At 39.0% G+C, this 26,598-nt stretch overlaps 1 protein-coding gene across 4 annotated transcripts in view; it reads left to right on the top strand.

The window, feature by feature from the left end:
* The first annotated feature begins 11,073 nt into the window (after nucleotides 1-11,073).
* Nucleotides 11,074-26,598, top strand: part of gpat2 (glycerol-3-phosphate acyltransferase 2, mitochondrial) — a 97,954-nt gene continuing 82,429 nt past the window's right edge. The window contains exons 1-4 of one of the 4 annotated variants that reach the window (XM_053871853.1): nucleotides 11,074-11,111; nucleotides 12,237-12,281; nucleotides 12,833-12,872; nucleotides 19,265-19,304. The gene's annotated coding sequence lies outside the window, so the exon portion shown is untranslated. Of the gene's footprint in view, nucleotides 11,112-12,236; nucleotides 12,282-12,820; nucleotides 12,873-19,264; nucleotides 19,305-26,598 lie in introns of those variants that run through there. The other 3 variants (XM_053871855.1, XM_053871856.1, XM_053871854.1) reach the window with 3 other exon arrangements.

Genomic DNA, 26,598 nt, shown 5'->3' with positions numbered 1-26,598 from the left:
ATGCCCGGTGGAATCGCTTCATTGAAAACTTCCTTGTCTCCAAAAACCACCCATGTTATCAGAGTTCAGCAGCCCAGTCAGATTAGGAAATGTTGCCCAACACAGGCAAGCAGTGGGTTCTGTATGAGCACATGCACATACCTTCACTCACACAGACTCTCAGATAAAAGGTACAACAAATGTACATTCATCTCAGTGAATAAATTCATGCAATGTTTTTTTTTTTTTTTTATTCTGGCTACTGAGACCGAGAGGTTGGGGGACCATGATCACACACATGCTTCTTAAATTAAACCTCTGATTCACTGTCATTGAAATGTTTGTAATCTCAGAAGGACACTCAAATGGAATATGAGAACTTCCAGCAAGTTTTCACATTCCAGTGCAGCTAAGATCAATTATGAATCAATTACAATGCTTTTTCTCATTAACAGTATGTCTTTATCTCTTTTAAAGCTACATCCTGTTGGAATGGTAACATCTAAGTGGAAAAAATTGAAAGGGTTAAGAAGCAGTTGTACCCAAATTCCAGAAGCCCTACAGCCTGAGTTTGGACATTTCAAATGAAGTGATTCGACAACAGCAGCAAGATGCTCTCAAAATGAAGCAAAATGCTTTCAGTCTTCTAAGATCTGCTGGGTTTCCTCACGCAGCCTGTCATTTTGAGCTCCAGCATTCGTGGCATGCTCTTGTATAATTCATGGGTTCATCCACAGTAATCAGCGCAACATCAATCATGCCCAAAACTTTTCATGATACCTTGAAGACTGACTGGGTAAAAGCACAGGGAGGAGAAAGAGTTTGACACAAGAGCAGGAAGTTGGATTCGGTCACAGGAAATTCAAGAGGGTAAATTGATACATGTGTGGCCGTGGAGTTAAAACATGGCTGCATAATGGATTGGTTCAGACAGATTATGGTTTGGTATTGCGATAATACAAGCCTTAAAGTGATAAACATGTGTTCTCAGGGTAGCACTACTGAAATGTATGTTTTCAAATCCACCACCGAAGGCAACCTGAACTGTACAGTATATGATAGGCCACTGACAATCACTCAAGAGGTCAAACAGACTGTTTATTCAACAGTAAATAACTTGGAATTTCCCAACAAGGGATTAAAGAAAACAGAGGCTCCATCATGAGTCTTCTGTCTGAACAGACTGGAGGTCAGCTTGTTGCGTACTTGGCGCAGTGTGGGTGTTTTCAGTCAATGTTTTGTTTTTTTGTTTTTTTATCTTTTAATCGTGCCTCAAGTGTTTTGGTTTTTTTTGCAAGAAATCTTCAGTCCGAAAGTGAGTCAACATTCACCAGCACAAGCAATGAATTCATTCACTTTTCTGTGACTACTAAACGACTCTTGAGTCATGCCTCATTGGTTTTTAAATGCCCCAAAATATAATGAAAATTAGTCGTAAATATTATGCCTCCGTTGTGAAGTCAATTTGGCCTACAGTTCCTTTTTTAAATTCTGTGGTTGAATGAGCTGCCACTTCCAGCTTTGCGTCATCAGTAGCTCGCTGACCTTTTAATTTAGGTCTTATAAATGTTTCTTTTGTATTAAAAAGGAGCTCTTTCATGGCAGAGACTTCCCCACTTGAAAGCTGAATCAGTGACTGATTTCAGCAGTCGGCTCCTCATCAGTCATCTGGCTGAGGAGCCACATGTGACTAACAGTGCATTCAGCATAACAAAAAGGAAGAAGCACTTATTCCTCCAAACTGCCTGCAAATTCTCCCGTTGTCCTGATCCTTAAATATATGATATCTTTGTGGTCTTCAGAGATTTCACAGCCAAAAAACTGGCACAAATGTAGTTGAATTTGAGGAATCGAATTAAGCGGAATGAGATAGCAAAAGTTTGAAAAGACATATTAGGTTTCACTTTGCTGCCCTTGTGTGATAAAACTTTCAACCAGAATGGATTGTCTCCATTTGTCAGTATTATTCTCAGGTAGTTTGCATTTCCTGTAGGTGGATGCAGAGCTGGCGTTGCTCCCTTCTGCAGAAACGAAATGAAAAATAAGTTTCATTTTCGTTTTGCATACTTGGTCATATTTAAACCAAAGATATTCCAAAAGCAGGAAACGGAGCAAATGGAGAACTCTGGGTTGAACCCCATAATTCAGTTCATTTTCTTCTTGTCCTTGAGCAGTTTTATAGATTTAAAAGTAGCATCTTTTAATCTGGTATTACCCCAGAAGCAGGTCTAACCAAGTGGTCACCGATTGGTCCAGGAAGGTTCCAACCAGGCAGTCACCCAAAGGGTGACCTGGCCTGTACTAATACCTGTGAGTGAGCAAGCAAAATCTTGCTCAAGTTGCGACTGCAGCACTTGTTGTGGCCAAGCAATTCTGAAAACAACTACTATTAACCAGGACAAAATGAAAACATGGATGATTAAAGTAGGGACATCCCAATATTACTTTTTCACTTCCGATGCAATACCGATATTGCAGCCTTGAGTATTGGCTGATATTGATCCAATATGAGAACCAATCATGCGCACTTTTATTGCTTATGCTGTATCATTTATTATTAAACAACTGGTTGCATAACCCTTAACCTTCAACATAATATCTACAGCATTATAAAACTGAATAAAATAAATGAGAGGACCCTGAAATATAACCTGAATAAATACAATAAAAACATTTTCTTTTAAAAATAAGTGGCTCATCATTTTGTCAGTCTTCCAGTATGGTATTGAACTTTTCACCACAGGAAATTGTGCATGACAAGTGTTGCACTCACCTGCACGTCTTTTCTTGAGTTTACGGAAAATGTAGCTGCAGCAGTGCACATGTTGTGATCATGTCTCAGACTGCATGCTGCTGGCTACTCCTCAGCTATGGCTAAACACCAACAGCAGTATGAGGTTTTATAAGAGATTTTTGATTCAGTGAACCGTTAAATTCTCGTTTTTTTGGCTTATATCAGGCCGACATCAATCCAATATCAATATCGGAACTGAACACCCCTTTGAATAAGGAGGTGCAAGTGTTTATTGGATGGGGTCACGCATGAGACCTGTCCACTCGTTCTTTAGAAACAGCAGATCAGTGTCTCTGCCTTAATGCAGAAAGGCAGAAAACTATTAATCTGTGAATACATACCAAACATTTTATTGTGTTGAGTCAGTTGGAATCCAAAAAACTAATGCTTGGTACCTTTCAAGGTGACATGCAAAGTAGCCACAGGTCAAGAAGTCTCAATAAGAATTTCTGCTATTCAGTTTGTTTGACATCACTGACTTCCAGGTTGTAGTTTTTCCACCACACCAGTGAAACACATGTTGTTGAAGCAACAGAAATGTTAATGTCTGTTCAAATTGGACAAACCAGCACATCAAGATGCTGACACTCGTGATGATAGTATTCTTGTGATTGTTTGTGTTGGTAACTCTGTTGGAATGTGCACACATTCACAGCATGATCAGAGCACCAAGGAGACAACTCTAGTTTTTTGGAGTCAGCCTCTCGAGTCCTCCATCGCACTGTTCTTCTTTGTAATCTCAGGCCAGTATCCACGCATGAATGCTTATAACAGCCCACCGTAGGTGCCTACCAAGACCATTGTGGAAACTCTGCATCCGTTCAGCTGGACACTACAAATATATGCTTCTATTCATCAATGACAGAGCAGTGATACTGTTCCGCTTAATCACTCAACGTGATAATGAACTGTAAGAAGATGAAACCATGGGGACACAAGTGCCTTTGTTTCCAATGGATTTGAATCTGGAACAGACGTCACGACTGCATCAGTGGAATGCACCTTTATTGGCCCAATACCTGAATAAAAAGGATGTTTCAAGTGCAACTTAGAGCAGGAATCTTAGTCTAGTCTGGCCCATGTAGTACTCTGCAATGTTGCCAAGCTATTGTAAGGGAGTGCATCATATCATTCAAGCTGTTTTCTTCCCTCAACAGTGGAGGCTATATGCATTTAAGTCCTCACTTTGTCACATGGCAGTGCAGAGTTCATCTAAAAACAAACAAAAAAAGACTTTCCTGTGTAGTTTTCTTCCTTTCTCTAACAGATATTGCTCAGTCCAAAGGCTCATTCCCCATCCCTGACCGCAAAAAGTGATCTCAAAATCTCTCTTTCAGGCCAGTCCTGAGCAATATGCATTCATATTTGGTCGCCCTTCCTTCTCAGATATTTCCTTTCATTGCTGACTGAGTGATTTTCTGAACTTGGTGTGTTATGTTACAACCACACAGTCACACTTTGCATTTGAATCGCTCAATTAGATGAAATAAATCCAACTCTGATTTCTTCAGGAGCCTTCCTCCTGGTTAATATTGCGGTGAAACCAATGAGACCGCCACCCTCTCTCTCTTCATCACCTCCGTTCCATTGGGTCAAAAAAATAAATGAAGTGCATGACCAAGTTTGATACATTTAAATCAGTTTAATACAAACTGACAGTGCAGGGGACAGTAATCCAGCTATTCCATTGAAATTTTAAATGAAAGAAAGGTTCTTAGCCAACCACTCTGAGGTGTTATAATAATTATTGATAGCTCCTAGTTGATATTTTTATTCAGACAATTCAACTATTTAACTTCCACTGTTTTCGGTGAGGAAAAAAAATCTTGTTTACTAACATTACCGTAGTGTCATTAAATAAGTTTTTGTTGGTCAGTTTTGGGGCAAAACTGCTGTAAGATATTTTTTCTCTTGAATGCAAACATGTGAGGTCATAGAGAATAGTGTCATGAATTAACAGCTACGATGATCACGTCAATGAGGTGAAAAGGAAACAGATTATAATAATGATTGAAGAGATGTCATCTTATCCTTTGAGTGTTTTGCAAAAAACACTCATGTTTCGACAATGGCGTGAATAGGTAGTTCTTTCTTTTTCCCCTCCATACATGCCAGACACTAAAGCCTTTAAAGAGACCTTGGGGGCTTATCTCTTCACAACATTATCTGCTGTCCTGAATAAGAGGCAAAATCATGAAGAGAGAATCAATTTGTTAGAGTTTTCAAAGGCAGCTTTTCAATCAGTCCCACAGCAAAACTGTTGCTCTAGCTGGAAGACAGAAAAGTAGCCCTTTTGAAAGTCCACATGGCTTATAATAGGAGAACCAGAATACAAAAGACCAACCAGCAAAAGGTTTTTTTTGTGTGTTTTTTCAGGCAGGAATAAATCTGCATAATAGTAATGCATCTCAACAACTAACCCGAAGAGGTCGCAGAGTGCTCATGGACTATTTAAATGGTCTGTGCTCAGAATAATGGCCTTAGCAGACAGATATTCTGGCCCTGAAGTTAAGTACTGCTTGAATGTTTCATGGACCATCATCAAGTCATGTAGCACAGACCTGCAGAGCGGTTTTAGCCACCAGGTTGGCCCTCATCACCTGGAGGCTGTTGGACATTTCAAACAAGACACATCTTTGGAAGAGAAAGACGTTTCAAGAATCCCTGTAAGACCTGCTTGTTTTTCAGGGCATGATGTACAGCTCTGTCACGGTTCAAATGCATGTCTCTGCAAGTGTCAGATACTCGTTCGTGTATGGTCTTCGCGTGTATGGATATCTCCACAATTGTGTTGTTCCTTGAGCAAACATCAGAGGTTTGCCACTAATCGCTGGATGCTTGTCGGCTGATTGGATGGTCCTTCAGAGCCACTTCATAAGAACATTAGTTTGTACCGGCTTGAAAGACTTAAACACTGTATCTTTACAATTTGTGATGCTGCTAACCTGAATGTGGTTATTGTGGTTTGGAGAGCGTTACAAGCACCTCTTGTCAAGTAGCCAAATAATTTCACCACATCGGACAGCACCACTTCAGTATCTCACCTTAGACATTTTCTTTTCTGAAGACACTTCATATTCTTCGATGAAGTGGCAACACCTCAGAGTGACAAAAGATGTGTTAATGATCTGGTCATATTGTGGTGTATTTTGGGCATTCACTGACACTTCAGTAAAGCATTATAGCTTCAGTGTGGAGGTTCACACAGAAATGTGTTGGTTCTGACATTGTTACTACTGTGTGGCGGCTGTGGGACAAAGCAAATAGGTTTTAGGAGAGTTAGACAAAGATGACCTTCTAAATGAGAGTTAGATCCATAAGCCCAGTGAGCGGCCCGTACTGTAATAATGGTAAAAAATAAAAATAAAAATTGTGGTGCAAAATAATTCTGAATGCATAAGAGCATTCTGAAGAATGTAGTCGTGAAACCTTAAAGATGCAGCAGCGAGCTTCCTCTGTGTCCCTGCGGGGCCTGAGACCTTGAGCATGACTGGATGATGATCAACGTTCCTGTATCACTGAAGCTGCTGTTGTCAGTTGCAAACTTAAGATTGCATGCTTTGAACATTCTGGTTTGACATGGACCTCTGTAAAGCTGTTTGACTAGAAGTGGGTCTTCTGGGACACTGTGTCAGCAGACTCCTTAAACAGATGGATCGCTCGCAGCTCAATCTGTCATTGAGAGGCCTAACAGTAATCTCAATGACTTTTGTCTTCACCGATGCTTTCAGAAGGGATTGAAACAGAAACACTGCAGTCACTGGCTTTTCTATTGTATGAAAGTCACACACTATCAATGGTCTTGATGTCAAGGGCCAGCAAACAGGTGGTACTTCTTCTGTTCTGTCCCTTGGTGAGACAGGATGGTGGATGAGTCCAGAGCTTGTAGCGTCTGGAGGAAGGCTCACAGGGAAGCGACTGAGGTGGGCTGCGAGCAGTGCCCCACATGGGTTCAGGGGTTGCAAGGAATTCATGGACTGAATGCAGTAGCTATTGAGCCATCAACATCCAGGTGTCATGGCAGGGGTTGACTAGTGACACTGGGTAAACCATGTGTCTGAATTGCCCCAATCTCACTATAGATAACTTGGTTGTATAGCAATTATTACACTTTGTCACCCTTTGCAAGTAGAATCACTAAGCAGCACCATAAGACAGATATACCCCTGCTGAGGTTTTTGAGACGCGTACCATCTCACTTCGCAGCTGTGAGACTGAAGAACCAGTGTTGCTGTTTTCATTTTGATGATGATTTATTTATTTCCATAAACTTGTTGTACAAATTCTGTGGAGGTTTATGTTAACAAAATGGAAGATTATGTATTTATTTATTTGATAGAGTAGAGCCCACGTCATTTATTACAAATGTGCTCATGGGGATTTGTTGTTATGCAAATGATGGTGGTTCATATTTTACATGTAATGTGTCATGACGTTTTGATATATGATTGGTGACTGTGTGGATTGGAACCTGCATTCCAAAATTCCCAGGTGGAATAAATAACTAATTTGAATCCCATTCAAATAGTGATGTGAGCAATAACCCTAACATAAACCAAGCTGATGTTTTATTCCACTTCATCACGGAGCACTCTTATTCACTAACCGATGGAAGCAAGGCATTCTGGTTTCAAGATAAATGCTGATGGAGTTCATCTGGAACATAATGTGTCTGACTCCATTCAAGAAGTGAAGTAACTCTTTGAAATCAGCTCAATCGACTGACAGTCCGAGGTCGGTGATGGAGCAGAATTAGTCATGCAGAAGGCAATATAACCAAAGAGTCATTATGGTTAAATGTGCAAGGTGCTTATTGTTCTGCGATCATAAACAGCTCAAATAGCTTATCCACGAGTAAAACCCAGGCTGTCTTGTACAGGCTTCATTAAGCAGCGGTGAATGAAGCACAACAGATAAGTGCACTTAGCCACCAAATCACAGAAATAATTTGTCACAAATTGTAAATATTGTAAGACAAACTGAATAGATCCAATTACATTTTAAGAGGCTAACAAGACTCCTATTGAAGGATCATGTTTCTGTTCCTCTGATGAAAGTGTCTGTGGCTTCAAAAGCCTCATGCTTAAAATAAAAACAATAAAAAAACATGATTTGTTTAGTCAGTGTTCAATTGGCCGGAAAATCTCTAATGGAGTGAAGAGCTTTGTCATTTTCCCTAACACAATACTCTCGGAGGAAAAACAAGTCGTGAGCATAAATCCAGTCAGAGTCAGACTAGTGTGTCCACTTGTGCCCTGTATCACTCCCATCAGGAGCAGGACTCGACGAAGGAGATAACAGCCGAAGGATGATCTGCCCCCTCGTCTCTTCTTGTTTACTGGATGTCAGGAGCTCATCAACACATGGACAAGAGCTTGGGGGACTGCAGGAGGATTGTCACTGTAACACCACGTCCTGTTCTGAGGGCTACAGAGTGATGGACATGAAGAGAATCTAACATGACACGCCACTAACGCAAACTGACGTCCTTGAGTGCTTACAGCAGGGGATCTTTGACGCTGACTGATGTGCGTGTGAGTGTGTGTGTGTGTCCCATTCATGCTTGGTAACAACCATAAGCGGCAGTCATGGGATGAAGGTGCAGATGGTTTCTGTTGAAGGCGCTGATAGATTAGCGGGCCACTAAGGCTCAATAAGAATCTCGCTTCCCTGCTTTGACATTTGTTTTATAATAAGTGTGTGTACATGTATTAATATTCTTGTGTGAATTAATCTTTGTCAAGACACTGATCTGATGAGTACAATCTGCTTAGTGCAGATATTTTGGCTGGACCACATAAAGTTTTGGGGAGAAAAAGTCAAAATATCTGGGTCATTATGATTGGGTTCCTGGTTAAGGTTAGCCATTTGTTTTGGATGGTTATGGTTGTCTAACCAACTGAATTGGTATGTGGTTTTTCGATGTCTGTTCATGCGAGTGCTTGCTGGTATTTTGTGGGCATAATGTGTGTAAATGTATTGGGCAGGCAGGCAGAACAACAACCCCAAGTTCGCCAGTACTCTTCCGTCTTTTAAGTTGACTCACTTGGGAGTGTACTGAAGTGTATACAGTATGTGGGTGTGAGTGTCAGTTTAGTCTGTATTTCTGTGTCTCTGTGTTCATGTGTTTGGTTATGGATTGTGTTTTCCGTTTCCGTTCACGTATTTGGTGAACATTTATATTTCATTGTTCGGCAGAGCGTGTGTGTTAATATTTTAATGCTTTTCCACATCCGGCCTTCGCAGACTACGTTTGTCAGTGTGTGTGTTTGTTCAGGTGTTTGTTTGTTTTTTTGTCCGTATGTTAATTTCACACTTGTTTGCATTCCTAGGTGTGTTTGTGTTTTCGCAAGGTTGTGTGCATTTGTAAGTGCCAATTCAGCACATAAATATATTAATGACACTTTGTATGAAAAGATAGTGAATGCAAACTGAAGATATCCTCCGAGACAGTAGCGCTGTGTGTCAGAGCGAGGAACAGCACAGAAGCAGTTGCCTGGAGAACATATTCACCATTACAGTGGATACGTAAAGAGGAAGAAGGAAAACTCCGTCGCCGTCAGAATTCCTGTCTTGTTTCTGAAGTCTGCTGAGCAGTCATGGGATGTTCGCGAATGAAAGAAAGCTGCAGTCTCTCCTCACCTTCGAGCTGTTTGCCATCATACATACCCTCTCACAGGGTGGTGTGGTGGCTAAACCAATTTCTTAGAACTTCATGAAATTTCAAGAAACTTAGATCATATTTCAACTGAGCTGTTTCACCATTAAGTATTATTGATCCAATGCCTTGTACAGAAAAATCCATACAGTAATTTGCCATGTTCTGTTTCTCAAGGACGAGAAAAAACCATGCAACTGGTGATTCAATTATAATCCATCCTGAACTCAAGTCTCCAAAAATGATTTTGTTGCTTGCTTTTGTTTTGGTGGGAGTATCAACGGAATTAACCTTCAGTTGTATTCCCCCTCAGAAATGCATTTGTACTCTGAGTATGAATTTGTATCATTAGCATCAGGATCCTTAGTATCGCAATAAACAAAATTTTGATTTGATTTAATCTGTCTGAGCATAATGATGTTGTATTAAATAGTAAGGTTTTAAATGAAAGGTGCTATTTTGCTCAAGGTCTGTACTGTATATCCTTTGTTGAATATTGCAAGACATAGATGATGATGATTAACCTTAGCTGAGGAATCAGAAACAACTCAATTAAAACATCTTCCTTGAAAACAATCTTTGTTGTGAACCGCTAAAGACATTTGCATTCTGTGCAGAACTTCTCAGATTATACTTATATATGTAAACATTTTAAATAACGTGGTGAACAAATAAAATTGATGCAACAGTTGTCTATTATTACGTGATTATTATGAGTGTATACGCAAGTGTACGGGGGAGGTGAGGGGGTGGGGAGGGACGTTTACTTGCTTCCTGTTTGCGGTCCATCTAATACTCTACACTGACTTTTGATCTTATCCTTTTCCAATGAAAATGTCATTATCTGCATTTCTGCGACTTCTTGCTCTACAAATTGCCTCTTTCTGGTGGCCAGACACTTTGATGAGGTCATTTGATCATTACTGGTACATAAAATACTCACATACACACACACATACATACATTTGGACCTTTAATTGACAAAAATGTGTTCTGTCGCGCGTCCAAACGGATAATTGGATCATGCATTTCTGGTGAATGTATTTTACATGGTTTGCTTGTGTGAGGTGTTTAATAGTGGCACATTTTAGGTTTTGCCCAACTCAAATTTAAATACTTTAAAAGCTCATCAATGTCAACTCAGCCTCCGCATGCTGAGCTATCTTCGACGGAGAATTTGTAAAGATTTGATGTTGCATGCAAATCAATTCAAGTCTCATCTTGCTTAGTAACAAAGAATTATTAAGAAAGACATTTCAGCATTTCAACATTCTGCTAAGATACACTCCAATGATTGCGCTGACTAAACAGCTATTGTCAGAGATTTGCATTCTGATTCACTGGACACGATGTTTCGCATTACAAATCGATACAATCTGTACAAAGGATACATAAATTGTTTGTTTTGAATGCAAGTAGTTACTTAGTTCTGTTGTTGCATTTGATCGATTTAGTAGTGTATCGTTATTAATCCGAACCGTGTTTAACCAATGAAGGTTTTTCTAGCTAATTTATTATATATCTGTTATTGAAAAAGAAAGAAACAACAGTTACAATTCACCATGAAGAATATTTTGGGGATTTTTGCTACTTCGCTCATTCAGGGAAAATACAGGTTTTCTATTCTGGCAGAAATCCTTCGGGGGAAAAGTTCGTCTCACTCGAGTGAAAGCTGTGCAGGTATGAGCTGGTGTTTCTCATTAATTTAGTGATGTTGTTTATCAACAATGATCGTTTTCTGCCTTCGTAGTGCAAAAATGTGTCTTATTATAAAAGGTAGAATGTACATGCGGCTTGTTTTTAGCTTCATGACGACCGCAAGCTAAAGAATATTGTGGTCACGGCCGCAACACACTGAAAGTTGTTAGGCTCAAGGTGATTCATTAACGTGTCAAACGGTGTTTGTCTGAACGGTTGTTCTCTCTTTTCAAGACGAAATGACATAATAATTAATACCATAACCGCGTTTATACATACCCAATGGCTTTAGGAATTCTTAAATTTCCTGTTGCCGCTCGTAGCACGATTGATCTCCTCGCTCTTCTCAAGTAAATGCTTGTGAATTACTGTCGAAAATCGTTCTTAAAAACTGTAAAATGTCAATTTTTTTTTATTTGCTTACACTAATATGGGCATTTAATATAAAACGAAACAAATGGTTGTACCTCATTATATTGATGAATTAAATTGATAAAGGAAAGAGATATGATTATTTGAACAATAAATCTGATGGTTTCATGGAATATGGATGAAGACCTCTTTCCCAAAACATGACAAATGCATTTAAAATGTTATCTGGGGAAAACAATAGACCAAGATATTTTTGCATTCAACTCACTTGACTTCCATTTGTTGACTCTGAACAAACAATGCTGTAGATTTGATGTCCAAAGTTTACATTTCAAGCCGACTAACATGTAACCATACTAGTCTTTATCAGCATTTCCCATAAGGTGTCACCAAGGCAGGGGTGCTTCACTCATCCACCACCAGCCTCATTGGTGTCTTCCTCTCTCATTTTTTCCCCTTCTTTAACATTCTTAGTTCAGCACTACAACTCTATCCTGACTTTTGATCTTTTCCTTGAAAAGATCATTCCCTTCATTTCTGCAACTTCGCGCTGTACAAATTAAAAAAAAAGTGACATAATCTGCCTCTGGACAAAGGTTTCGCTCAATCCTCTGGTGTGAGCGCAGACCTGCTGTGCTTGAGCTAAAAAATACATCTTATATTATGGATACGTGATCCTCTTTTAATGTTTTGCTGCCCTGTTTGTGTAAACATTTCTCATTTTCTCTCTTGCAGTGCACAGCACCAGCAGCCTGTTGACAGAACTGTTTGCGCTGCACGGTTGGTAACAACAGATTAAAACTTTTTTTGTTTGTTTTTAGACAAGGGTGCATTGTCTGGAGACGCTTTTCACTTTACACTGTACTTCTTTACATTTACGCTACATCTATTCCACACAATCGCATATTCTTCAACGTGATGTTAAACTTGAACCAAATTACGTATCATTACGATTTTTTATGCCCTTATGGAAGTCATGGCTAAATGTGGAACCATGTGCTGTGTCATTGTGAGTTCTAGTTTTCTAATTTGTCACAGAGACTGAATATAGGCCAATTTAATTAATTTTTAAATGAATGTTTCTCCAAATGTAACTTGCCATCTCACTAAGCAACGATGAATGTTAAATCATCACGCACGTTTCTAATGTTTCTTGACAAATGACAAAAACAAAAGTAAGAAGAAATATTAATTTGACCCAGATTGAAGATTAAAATATTGTGCTGTTTTTGTGTTCTATCGTTGCCATCTACATATTACTTATATTTAGATGTAAGAGATTACAAACTCTGTAATCTGCTACAGAATTTTGTATTTTTGTCCTGCTGAAGAAGGGCTCACGCATAAGGCAGTTCCTGTACCTTAGAGTTGGTAAGTTGTTTTTTTTCTCCTTATTTTATGAATGATCCATTTCTGTTACTGCATAATCTATCTCTTTCTACAGCTATGTTAACAGCAAATGAAATCACACCATGTATCTTAGCAATGCACATTGTCACTTTTTGAAGGTGTCGAATTGTAAATTAAGAACCTGTACTCTTATGGAACAGGTTGTGAATGAAGTAATGGAGTTCTCAACAGTGAATGATAAACCACTTAGCTGAAATACACAAGGAGTACTCTTTTTAGAGTCTCTTTTTTTCAGACATGCAATTTGTTGCTGGGCAGGAACAAACGCACTGTGCCATGTGGTGATGTGACAGCTTTGGTTTTTGTGCGACCTTTATTTTCACTTGGCAATGATTGTAGCGGAGGACGGTCAGGTCCGGATAGGTAAAGGTTTTGAGGTTAGACTTGTGGTAACCCTTGATGGGAAATGCAGGCGGACCGGTTGTGTCAAGCCTGTCTGGGCACCTGATGGGCTCACCTATGTGTACTTACACTGTTGGGTCAATTTGACAGCAATAGACTGAACAAAAAGAAACAATGAAGTCAGTACTAAGGTTTTTAAAATGATTTAGTAACAAGTGTTAAATAAATTAGCATCAAATAGCAAAAAAGCAGCATGATAATGAAAGTGATTTTAAAGGAGTGCGGAAGTGTTTGTACTGTAATAATGCAACAAAGTTTGAAGGTAGAAATGGATATGAGTTACCTGTTAGTTAAACTTTTGTCTGTCCGCATAGACATGAGGCTCGCTGTATTGTGACATAAGTCTGAATGTTTTTGACTTCTCACCTCTGCATCTGCAAATATCCATTAATTCCAGTCATAACCTTTCAGGCTGCTGCTTAAAAATGCTTTGACATTGAAATCTATATTATGACTGGGCAGTCAGGACAACACCACTCAAACAATAACAGTTATTGTCCATCACTTATTATCGGTTTGACTGTTGCCTCAAGCAAGATTAACAGCAAGATAATTGATCCTTCACGGTGCTATTTTGAAAGTGTTTGTTGAGTGTTGAACTTGAATGTGACTTCAGAAACCTTCCTTGTATTGCGAACATGCGCATGAGCATTTTCCCCCTGGTTTTAGTGGTTCTCTGCTCAGACGGGCTTTTTTGTGTGATGCCGTGCTATCGAAAAAAGTACACTTAGACTCTCTCTCCACTCAACGCTTTAAACTATGAGTCGTGACCGATGTGCTAAGCCCAACAGCTAAGTGGGGTTTCCGGAGATGTGAGCTGATAGCCTTCTTTCCACATTACCTGTCCAAATCAACAAGAAGTGTGGAATATCACAGATTTAAAATGCACATTGTTTATGTGGCAATGGAAACAAGTGGCACTCAAACAATCAGTGAGGTATTTATTATTGAAATGAAAGAAAGAAAACCTGTCAGCATTGACCGATACAAAAACATGCCAGCTGTTAGTTGTGATTTACTATTGAACATGCCAACTGCTGGTGGCTTTTTGTCTGCCCATGTTATTGTGTAGCATTGTTTTTTTTGCGGTATGGTATGTGATTGTATGGCTCATTTCATCATTGACTCATTATGACATTTGAAAGTTGCCAATGTTTTACAAGTATGGCTGGGATCAAGCATATATTATGTGGCTATTTGACTTCACTTTCAAGACTTCACGTCTGACTTGAAATGAGTCCTAAATGTTACTCTTTTTTTGAAAACTGGCTGTTTCTAGAATCACTTACTCATCCTGGAGTTTCTGTGGAACACAAAAACCATGTTCATGCTGCAGGTTTCTAATTAGTTTGAGGATTGATTTCGCAAATTAAATAGTTCATGTACACCAGGGGTCGGCAATCTTTTTCACTGAGAGAGCCGAGAAACCCTCATATTTTTAAATGTAATTCCGTGAGAGCTATACATATATATATATATATATATATATATATATATATATATATATATATATATATATATATATATATATATATATATATATATATATATATATATATATATATATCCTCCAGACTCTCCTGAAGGCACCATTAACTACTCTGGTCTGGAGTTGCAACGGAAAAAAAAAAAAAAAAAAAATATATATATATATATATATATATATATATATATATATATATATATATATATATATATATATATATATATATATATATATATATATATATGCCAACCCGCCAGTCATTGTGGGTTGCAGAGTTTTTTCGTTGCAACTCCAGACCAGAGTAGTTAATGGTGCCTTCAGGAGACTCTGGAGGACTTTCATTCCTGTTGGTAGTTTCAAAATTATTTTTAGCACATACATACATAGGGTTGGATGTATTAGATGCTGATGAGTGAATTCAGCAATAAACACAAAAGTACTCTTGCTGATTGGAGACGTATTTTAACGATAGAGGAAAATAAAATAAACACAGTTGTCTCCTCTCTCGCAATTGGAAGTCTCAGCAATCCTCTTAAGGTGTTCAAATGTATCCTCATTCTGTGCTTTGAGCTGGTGATGCAGAACTAAGGCTAAGTCTGACTGCCACCAACAGAAGCAGAGTGCAAGATCAACATGTTTAAAGGGTGTGCCACGACTTATTTCGCAGTTTTAGGTTGTGTTATATAATTTGAATGTGTTTTGCGCCACTGATTGAGTTGCTCACCTGGACCTGCCTGCAAAAGTGTGTTTACAATCCCGCTGTTTTGGACAAATAACAGAGTTAGCACTGTTACCAGATGAGGTCGTCGGTCTGCACGGCTTGATGGCGGTTCACTTGATCACAGAAATTTTGTGCCAGTCTCACCCTGATATGTCTTGGCTTTCTTAGCGACAAAATTATTGATGATTGAGACGACCAAAATGAAATTTCATCATGTGATGTAAATGTGTTGTTGTGTGGTATTCCATTCATGAGGCTCCAGTATCAAAAAGTGCAACGGCAAAGTTACCAAGCACCTTTGTTGTTGTCCATGGATAGAAATGATTGTTCATTTTATTTATTAACATATATTGTAGGTCTTGAATATTTGAAATGAGCTTTTTTTCCTTTGGTTTGATGATGTAAAGGTTTGTTGTTTACTGCCATCCCAGGTGAAAGAGTCATACTGTAAGTGGAAGTGCTTTATGATGTGCTGTGTTTAATATGCTACATCCAGGGGACAGTGTTGTCAACAGTCAAGCAGGAACAAGTGTTAGTCAAGTGACTACCCTCAAAATAAATACAAGTGAGGCTTTGTTTTACCCGCAAGTCTTCACACAAAACCGATTAAGTGATACAAAGTGCATGTTCACATCGCCTAGAAAAGCAGAAAATCCTTGTTTCACTGTCTTTATTTTTCTGAATATTTGAAGCCCTGCAGTTACGTTGTGTAGAATATGCATATTATTATACATGTGTTGGCACAAATGGGGTAGTGTTTAGTGCTGTAGCGTCAGAGCAAGAAGGTTGTTAGTCGCATTCCGAGTGACACCTGAGGAACATTATTTTTAGGAGTTTCCTCCCTCAGTTCTTAAACATACACAGATAAACTGTCGAATCAAATTGGCCCTCGGTTGAAATCACGAAATTCACTGTCATACCCTGCTCTCAGTTGCAGCTCATATTTACTTTAAAATTTGACTATTTACCTATTGATTTACCTTTGACTTTTATGAAACAACTAGTACAAATTTATTAAAGAGATGATATTCTTTGTTAGGGACCATTGCGTTTATGATGAGTTATGAAAGCTGACTTTTGTATAAGACAAACCTCAGTGATAACAGCCCAGAAATAAAGAAAATGTTTACCTGTTTTTGTCCGCCAGCATAATTGTCAAGAAACTATTTGGCACTCCATTATTACATCTTGAATACTGATTGCGAGTATTACTTCTTCATCAGCCAGAAGGTGTTTTCATATGCAACAAATATCCTTCTTCATTTCTTAGGTTTGCTTTTTGACAGTATAATGGAATTGCAGCAAACAATAGTGCTGGCCTTGATGCATAGATGATACAACAGGATGTAATAAACAAGATACGTTTCAGATGCAGAAAACTATTTATGCCAGATAATCAATTTGATTGACAGCTACTCAGCAGGCATGGAAGTAAATAGACAAGCGCAACATCTAAGGGGGTCTGGTAACAGTTACTGAACAGACTGCCAATTATATTCTGTTTGGCAGGAGTAAAAGTGGATCTTAAAAGACTTGACAGTTGAGTAATTGACCTTTTTTTTAACAATGGGAAATGTGCACAGCATTTTGCAAAAGTGAGCACACATTTCTGCCAATATGAAATCATATCTTTTCATGGGATAATGCTGAAGAAATGAAGCTTTGATACCATCTACTGTGGTAAATTCACTGTAGTGAACACACAATAATTTCTCTCAAAATTAGTCAACACACAACCAAAAGTGACTAGATCACTAAGTGAAAATTGTCTCCAAAGTGCCAGTATTTTGTGTGGTCACCGTTATTTTCCAGCACTGCCTGAACCCTATTGGGCATGGAGTTCACCAGAGCTTCACAGAGCTGGTTGATGTTGGAGACCTTGCATCTCTCCACATTCAGTTTGTTGATGCCCGACAGACGCTCAATAGGGTCTTGGTCTGGAGATGTGCTTGGAAAGTATATTACCGTTACTCGTAGCTCCCTTAGCAAGGCAGTGGTGATCTTGGAGGTGTGTTTGGGGTCGTTGTCATGTTGGAATACGGGCCTGTGGCCCAGTGTCCGCAGAGAGGGGATCATGCTCTGTTTCAGATGACACAGTACACTTTGGCATTCATGGTGCCCTCAACTGTAGCTCCCCAGTGCCAGCAACACTCATACAGCCCCAGACTTTGACTCTCCCACCACCATGCTTGATTTGGAAAGACACACTTGTCTTTGTACTCTTCAGCTGGTTGCCGCTGTCAGTAAATTCTTTTCTCAGCAACAGAATTTTTCTCGACACCGAGCTACAGGCAATTTCCGCCAACGACTGATGAGGTCTGACATGTTTACCTTTCTATTTATCTAATTATGGCTGAAAATGCATCTGTTGCGACTCATGGTTGATGTCTGAGATGAAATACGTACATGGAAATAGAAATAAAACGTTCAGAAATGGCTCTTTGCTTTTCCAGTGACGTCCGCAGATTGGTTGATGAAAAAAGTTGAGTGTTCATGTCAAGGCTCTATGATGGTGGAAAGGCATGTTATGTTTGCGACAGCAGCCGACACCACTAGTTCATATAAGTATGCTGCTGTGTGTTAACTGCTACACATGCGGCACCATACTATGCTGTGCAAACCAAGGGGTACAAATCGATGCTGATGCTGTGTTTTAGCCACCACATGAAATCCTGTCACGCACCACTTCAGAAGGCTTGGGGTGCCATGTTGAACTACCAGTGACCAGTGTGAAAGAGCATGAGAATGATTACATCAAAATCACCTGCTCCCCATTTGCACCTGAGACCTCGTAACATGTTTTTGTTGCCCATGGTTTAGACATCAATGGTTATGTATCGAATTATTTTGAGATGACAATAAATTTGCGCTGATATATAAGCTGCACACTGACCACTTCACTGTACAAGATATCAAAGTGTCGTTTCTTTAGTGTTCTGGGAAAAGAGAATTAAATAGTTCTAAAAATGTGAGGGCTGTACTCACTTTTGTGAGATACTGTAAATGTCTGTCTCTTGGGATGTGATTCAAGCCATGCTGTCCCGACTGGCATGCTACTGACGGAACCCTTTCTTTTAGTCCATTGACACACCTATGCATAATATTCTAAGCTGATGGCTGCCTTTTTCGTCATTATAGTATGCAAAAGTCCACTTTCCCAACTTAAGTATATTATGCCATGGGACTGATGATGGGTAGAATAGACAGTGCTTCTGTAATTACATGTTCTCTATACTTCTCTTCTTGGGAAAATGAACTCCATAATTCTGTGTGTGGTGGAATGGAGATTTTGCCACAATTAATAATGGATATGAGTAGAAGAGTAAAACACGTCAGCAAATGTTTAGTTATCAGCGAGCATTGCTTCAAAGGTGGCGTGCTCTGGGCTTGAACCCTAGTGAGTGTGGTCAGTGGGTTTACTATTGGGAAGGCGTGCGTATATTAACATGGGTTGAACCTCTCAATTTGCACATTTTGCACTTTTCCTTTTTGGATCCCAAAAATGAGTGTCTAGTGAGTATGCAAAGCTGAATGCTAACTCTAGTATGAGTGCTGTGATGAATATGCAATTTTGATGTGCTAACGTACAGATGCAAATTATTTTAGTTATTTTAAGTGCTCAATCTCACTTAACAGATGAACATCAACAAATGATTAAGATTGTATTAGAGGTTGAACGGAATAATCATTATCAAAGACATGTATTCATTCAGTTCTTGATGTTGTGCCTTTGTTCTTCTAAAGGGAAGACGGAACAAACAGCTGTCGGAGATCCATTCAAAAGGTATGAGGATTTTCGACATCTGTCTACTGTATGTCCATATTTGTCTGTTTTTCCGCTTCTTTGTCAGCAGACATAGCAGGATTCAACTGCTCACATGTTGACTCTCGAGGCCTTGCCTGGCTGTCCATAAATGTCCTCCATAAAATGTAGTTTCAATTTATTTTGTTGCTGTGCTCCAGTGCCATAGCAACTGAAACCGTCATCATTATAAAAGACTTTCCGAGAAGCAACATCCACTTAAAAAATATAATGTAGTCAAATATCCAATTGAATAAATCATAACAACATAACATAATCCATGTAATATGTGTTGTCCACTTGTACATGCACAACAGCGCAAGAAGTGATGGACTTACTTAAAAATACCCAAGACACTGGACCCTTCAAGTGTTTTTCGCCCAGTGCTGTGTGCACACAAGTGTTCTTCAGGAAATAATGTTTAGGCCATGCATGCATATGTGATGGTTTGTGAATACCACTGGTTTTATTTATATATGGATCTCTATAAATATTACAGAATAACCATTTACTATATTAGAACAACATAGTACAGTTTTTCCCCTAGGTTTTTGCACACAATGGTCTTCAGTTTCGACTTTGCCTTCTTTCAGAAGGAGCAAGTACAAGTAATCCAATTAATGATTATTATATGTTGTTCAAAAGCCCCCTTGTGGCACAATTGAGGTGCTTAAAGACATGGATTATGCTGCTCCAGATCCTGTTGGGGACTGTAAGCAGTACTAGATCAGTGACAGTGGTGGAGAGTCTGGAGGACTTTGCTTCATTGTTGTTTCAGGTGTATTTTTAATGTGTATTTTTAATGTTTTCTGACTCAGTTGTTCGGCTTTGATCAGAACAACACATGTAGGGTTTCTTGCAGCGCTTCTGCCTCAGCAAATGCAGCTCCCAGTCTTGACTACAACTGGCAGAACACAGTCTGAGATGTTACACACACAACAGGTGTCAACAAGACACTTGAAATACTAAATTGCCCATCCCTCCTCTTATTTAGCTTTCATATTTAAGCATAAACACATTGATGTCGGAGACAATGCTGAGAACAGAACTGAGCAGTTAGTGACTGATAGGTTTCAGGGTTGAACACATGTAATTGGTTCTTTTTTTGCCCATATCACACATCCCTACAGCCTAAATTCACAACTAGAGATGTCCCGATATCACGTTTTTGGGTATTTATAGGTGCTGACTTTTGTGTACTTGCCGATAACAAGCACAGATATGAGTCATTAAAAATACTATAACAGGCATTTTAAATGATTTTGTCTGTGCATGTTCCCTGAACAAACTTGCCACAGATTTCTCTTTTAACATTTCAAATTTAGCCAGGGCCATCTCTGCATGTACTGATATGCACAGTAGTAGCATCGCTCCTGGTACTGCCTACTGGTTTACGTATGCAGTGTTGTCTTGTTTATCATGGGGGTTACGTTCCAGGCCCACACATTAAAGTTGAAAATCTGCGGATGTAACAGCACCATAATGTAACCCGCTTTTTCATGGGGTAACGCAAAGCATCAAATACAATCAGACTCTATGCAACTACTAATGTTGTTATTGTTTCCTTGAATGAAACATGTTTAAAACTATGGTTGATTGTGCAATCTCATCAGGTCAGATGCACTGGTGGATGTCATCAAATCCTCAGCATAAACTGTTGGGTTTCTTGTGTAGCAGTAAAAGTACATTTAAAACTACAATCCTGAACTCCAGCAGACTTGGTTTTGGTATGGGTCTCACACTACGCCGAGCTGCGGTCCACGTTGTAATGCTCCAGTTGCTCCTTTACAGTAAAATAGGAATAATGTCTGCACATAGTGTTTTATATTGACATTTTCCTGCCTTCATGTCACTCATCACGGGCTGATCTCCTGCCTGAACAGTGCTCAGTGCCGCATGGAGCTCTGTCAAAAATAGAATATAGAGCTAGAAAAATAGAGCTACTGATTTGAAGCGGAGTGGAGAAAGAGGCGAGTGTAGCATGATAGCCAGTGCGTGAGAGTTGACAGCCCTGTAAAAACCCACTATGCACTGAGGTTTGAGGCTGAATATTGTAAGCTAACACTGTCATAGGTAATGGGTGCTGTCAAAGTACCAAAGCTGGTATTGCTACTGTTTATTTAATGTTTATTTACTCAGAGCATCGCAATATAATCTTGTATTAAGATTATCTGGTATTTAACTGCGTCCTGGTTGAATTAATACTTCAGAGAAAACAGAATAATAACAACAGGGAAAAAGGTCATTCTAACTCCTCATTTTGCTGGTCTTAGGTTTTGAACTTCCGTAAAATGGTTTGAGAGTTCTTGTCATGTGTTGACGGATATCGCCATTCAGCTAAAATACAATATATTCAGTCGAGATATGAATTTAAGATCCATGTCAGGTAGATTATGGTTCTTCACTATTATTATATATTATGTATATTATATTATTATATATTATATTGATTTGGAATGTTTTTAAGGATTCGTCACTGATTGATACAGCCGATGTGGTGACCCAGGACAATTTGCTGAATAGAGAATAATATTCAATAAACTGGACTTCCATGTGGCTGTGATGCCAATATGCTTGCTCGATTATTGCCACCACTTCTGAAAGTGGAATTGCAAAAGCAAACATGTCAACAGCCTGAGGTCTGCCTGGTGCTGAATTTCATTAGATTATGGTCAGACTACATCTGTACACAAATAATGTAAATAATATGTCTATACATGTATTATTTTGTTGTGCTTGCAGGGTTTAAAGCGATGCTTGTTCTGTTGTACTTAACCAGCTTAGCTTACAGTAATTTCATGCATGGTACACATGGTGTCTGAAAATCTTGTTACAATTTGTCTTAAGTAAATAAGGATGTTTTATGTCAGTGAAAAAGTTAATTTATTGCCTTTGTGTTGTTTTAATAGAGGCTGTTGTCATGAAAGGCCATTCTTATTCTCTCTAATCTAATTTTTAGGCTGTGTGTTTGCTCGCTCAAAGGGCTGATTCTACCTTCCTCTCTGTTTGTCAGCCACAGTCAAGTGACACATTAGACCCTTCCTTTCAACCCCATCGTTCAATTCCCAAGTTTCCATTTATTGCAGAACCGCAGGAACAAGCTTCAGGCAATCCGTCCCTTTTCGATTCCTGCCTTTTCACTTTTGCTCAGCTTTTTAATCCCCACAGGCCCATGTTCACAGACAAAGCTGGCTTTTAGTGACTCAGGGTGTCACTCTTTTGCTTGCTATGAGTTCTGGGCTGGCATTCACTGTCTTGCGTGTTTCCATTCGGCACTGTTTCAGCTCTTCTCAAACAGTGAGGCGCGCCTCCCTGAGCTGAGGCAATGCGATCCCTGGCGGGGGATATGCTTTTTTGCCGGATCTACATGGTCCAAAGATTGGTGCTGTAATGTGATTAAAAATGTGTGATTAATTAATTTGTTAACCTCACTTAAAAATTGCTGAGGAAACCCATATGGTAGTTTCAGTTACATTCATTATGTTATCATGACATGTAAAAAGACAGAGACATATAACAAAAAAACACTGAACAGAAACTATTGCTTTTCTTTCAGATCATTAAATAAATGAAATGGATTTATCAACCGCAGCGCAATAAGTTCCATCATCAAAAGTATAATTCTCAATTATCACAAATAACTGCAGAAATAATAAAAACAAATCAAGTTGCCTCCAAAGGACATTTCCATTACCAAGCTGTCAGATTTGTACCTGTGTCAGGGTTTCCTCTACATGTAAATGAGCGCTTAAGTGAAAGCCACCAAAAGATGAAATCTCACAAAATCAAATGCATTTAAACGACTAGATTTGACTCTAGGGCAATTCTAGTCTCGCACCAGCAAAAATAAAAGAACACTTCTTGAAGCTACATGGAGATTGGGAATACAAGAACACAACACTTGCTGAGTTTAAATTGAAGAGTGAATTTGTTGTGAGTTCATGCACTGTGTTGGTTTTGTTCTTTGACCAAGGTGATGTTCATGCATGGTTCATTTTGTCTTGACTTTGAAAAAAAATCATATTTTACTTTTCACGAAAGAAGGGTTCTGTGAATGCGCATATGAAACTGGTGGGATTATGGTACCTTCAACAAGGTCAAGAACCGCTGATCAAAAATGAAGGGATGAGGCATCATTGAGGTGGACATGAACTTAACATGTTTTCAGCGTGTTTTAATGGAAAAATCCTCAAAGAAACCTAATGACTTAAGTCAGTTGCTTGCAGAACTCAATGCTTATATCAAGAGACGTCAGCGTGGTGCTGTAGATTGGAGAGAGATTTCTTTCTCATAATTAAAAACTAGGGTTTTACCAATTTAACGCTTAGACGCTGTTGTTTATCTGTTACTGCATTTTAAGATTTGAATGGCGTGTCAAGCTCAAATGGCGGCCAAGATAGGGCCGGGTGTCTGTGTCTGCAGTTTGAGCAGGCTGTGACCTTTCCCCCCATTTCACAGGGCACTTCATCTTGATGTTGTGATCCCTCTCTGATGCAGTGATCAGACATTTCATGTCTTGACGTTGGCTTGGAAGTCTGTAGTGGGCACTACTGAGGACCCAGGGATAGTTCATCCACACATGAGGACGCGATTGTCTCACTGGTGTGTGATAATGTGGCAAGGCCCAGTATAAGCAGAATTTGCTTGTTTTGGCCAACGGAGTATGGCATCGCGTCTGGACCAATGTACACACAACTGCCTGGCAGTCACATAAAGGCTGTATGACAGTGGAACTTCATTGGCCGTACCCGTCCATTTGAAGCAGCATCATGTCCAGGAACCATGAAGGAGGTTGCTCATCATCTGTTAGCAGAATACAACCGGGCTAAAGCAGAAAAGCTATTGGTGTGCAGGACTACTAACTCAGTTGGTTTGGGATTCATGCAAATGAGGCTTTTAACGTCTAAAGTCAGTTGACTTATGAATACACTCTGCAGTGTTTTTTGTTTTTTTTTCAGGCGAATTGATCCACTTCAGATCTTTTATGTTACAAACTGTAACTACAATGCCAACCCCTGCATTACAAATATGAGTATTGCTAGAAAATTTAACCTGATCTGTCACTGTATATGGACTGGGAAGGTTATGTATTCGACGATGATGATTTTTTTGACTGCCTCGATACATTTTCCACATTTGGCTTGCTAGGTTTTTACCCCTCGTTTCATCTCACTTATTGGCGGGAGGAATGCTTTGAGTACAACATAAAATCAGGGGGATAACAGGCTGCTGCTTCCTGGTGACGCCTTCTAAGTTGTGCTAAATGAAGGCAATCTCCACGTACTGTATTGTATTGATTTGCATAATGACCAGGCAGCAAGCCAGAATCATTGTACGTGTTAACACATTTCTCTGCTGACTGGACAAAGGTATTTGGATAACGTATAGTGCACATCGCCTCAACTATCAGCAGCTGGAGGAAGCTGGTTGTATGAAAGCAGGCTGAGAAAGTGAAGAGTTTGGATTGTTTTTCTATGTGTTCGTGTTTAGATTATTATATCAAAACACCAAAGGCACTGCCCTATGCAGTGTTTCTGCAGCGGGTTAAGGATTTTTTATTGATTAACTGAATTAAGGTGTTATTTTTGCTGTCATATTTCAGGTTGCAGAATATTAGAGAGCCATTGCATGTGCAGCTGCATACAGAGAATTATTATTGGGATGGGATATTTGCCTAGAGAATCTATTAAATGGTTCATGGATATCGTGAAGGAGTGTGACATGCTGGAATGAGACTGAACCGAGGGGGGTTGAGAAAAAATTGTGATGCATAAATTGAATCATACACACCAAAGTGAAAAGTAGAGTCTTAAGGCTGAACAGCTCTTTTGCAATTGTGCTGAAGAAAAGTTTGACAATCCCAGTCTACAATTGGGAATATGTTGTCCTGAAGAGAGTCTGACATAGCACAGTCTTTTTAAAATTGTCTTTAATGTAATTATCAAGGATTGAGAAACTTACCTGCTAAATTAATTTGTGACCTGTTGCATTCAGCTGGGAACTGCATCTACACTGCCGTAGAAGAAAAGTTGATAGTGTAGCATGCGAGGTGCAGAAGCGTATATAATGCTTAAAAAAAAGACCAAAACACAGACGTGTGGGAAGCTGTTCATGCGAACTCACCAACCCTCTATTTGTCATCACACGTCATCCATCTGTGTCCATCCACCACATTGTAAACAAAGAACATTGCTCATCACAGCCCTTACAGTCGTCCCTCCCTGCCCAAAAAATGTCCTCATTTCCATAAACAATTCCAGGTGAGACTGAAATGTAAATAAAAGCAACCCACAAAAATAAAGAAAATAGGTTTGAATGACCACAAAACAAAGTACAAAATGATAATTGTCTTAAGTAACTCCAACAGTATGACATGTCACCACCATAAGTATTGGATAAACATGATATCAAAACAGGACAAATACAAAATAAATGAAAAAAAAAACTATATATATATATATATATATATATATATATATATATATATAATATATATCCCCCGGGTCCCTGTGTCAACAAGTCAATAAGTCATAATCCCTAAAATGAACTTGAATCTGTGATGGTCTCCTTTAAAAAAAAAACTATGAATTGTAGAAGTAGATGGTGGTAAATGTGGCTAGAGTCTAGGTGGAATGACGAAACACAATTCTGGTTCTAAAAAACATTGCTGTTCTGAAAATTTCTGCCATCGGCTGAAAACCTGAAGTTGGTTTACGCTATCCTCAATTCATTATTTCTATCTTAAAACATACAGGGACATGGCAAGTGTGTCTTGCCATATTAACCCAACATAGTGACTGAAACATTCGTGCCCTGTTGCTTTTTCCGTGCAGACAGTACACAAAAATCTAATTTTTTTCTGCTGCTTTGACAGTTAATGCTGTTCTATTATCACAATATGGTATTGTCAGAATCATGTGTGGAGTTTTAATACATGAAATACCTACAGTATGTTTAATATGTATTTCATCCTCATCCAGAGGGCAAAAACTCCTTAAGAGAAATCCTGTGGTCCAAAAAAAAACGGCAGGAATTTGTCATCTATCCTAGCATCCTTTGCAGCAGAATCCGCATACAAGCATTTTAGGTACTTGTGTATAGATGCTGTGCTATCTGATTTAATGAACTATTCATAATGTTGTAGCTATACATATATAATGTCTTAATTGTATAATCTTCTGCTTATTATTATTGATCCACTCAGCACCAAATGTAAATGGCCTTCTTCTATTTCCATCCAGCGTAGCTTTTTTGTTAGATGGAAGAGGGGCTGGCA

This window comes from Synchiropus splendidus, chromosome 7 (assembly GCF_027744825.2).
Source record: "Synchiropus splendidus isolate RoL2022-P1 chromosome 7, RoL_Sspl_1.0, whole genome shotgun sequence".
In the NCBI taxonomy this organism is placed as follows: Eukaryota; Metazoa; Chordata; class Actinopteri; order Syngnathiformes; family Callionymidae; genus Synchiropus; species Synchiropus splendidus.
This window is presented reverse-complemented; position numbering and strand designations above follow the sequence as displayed.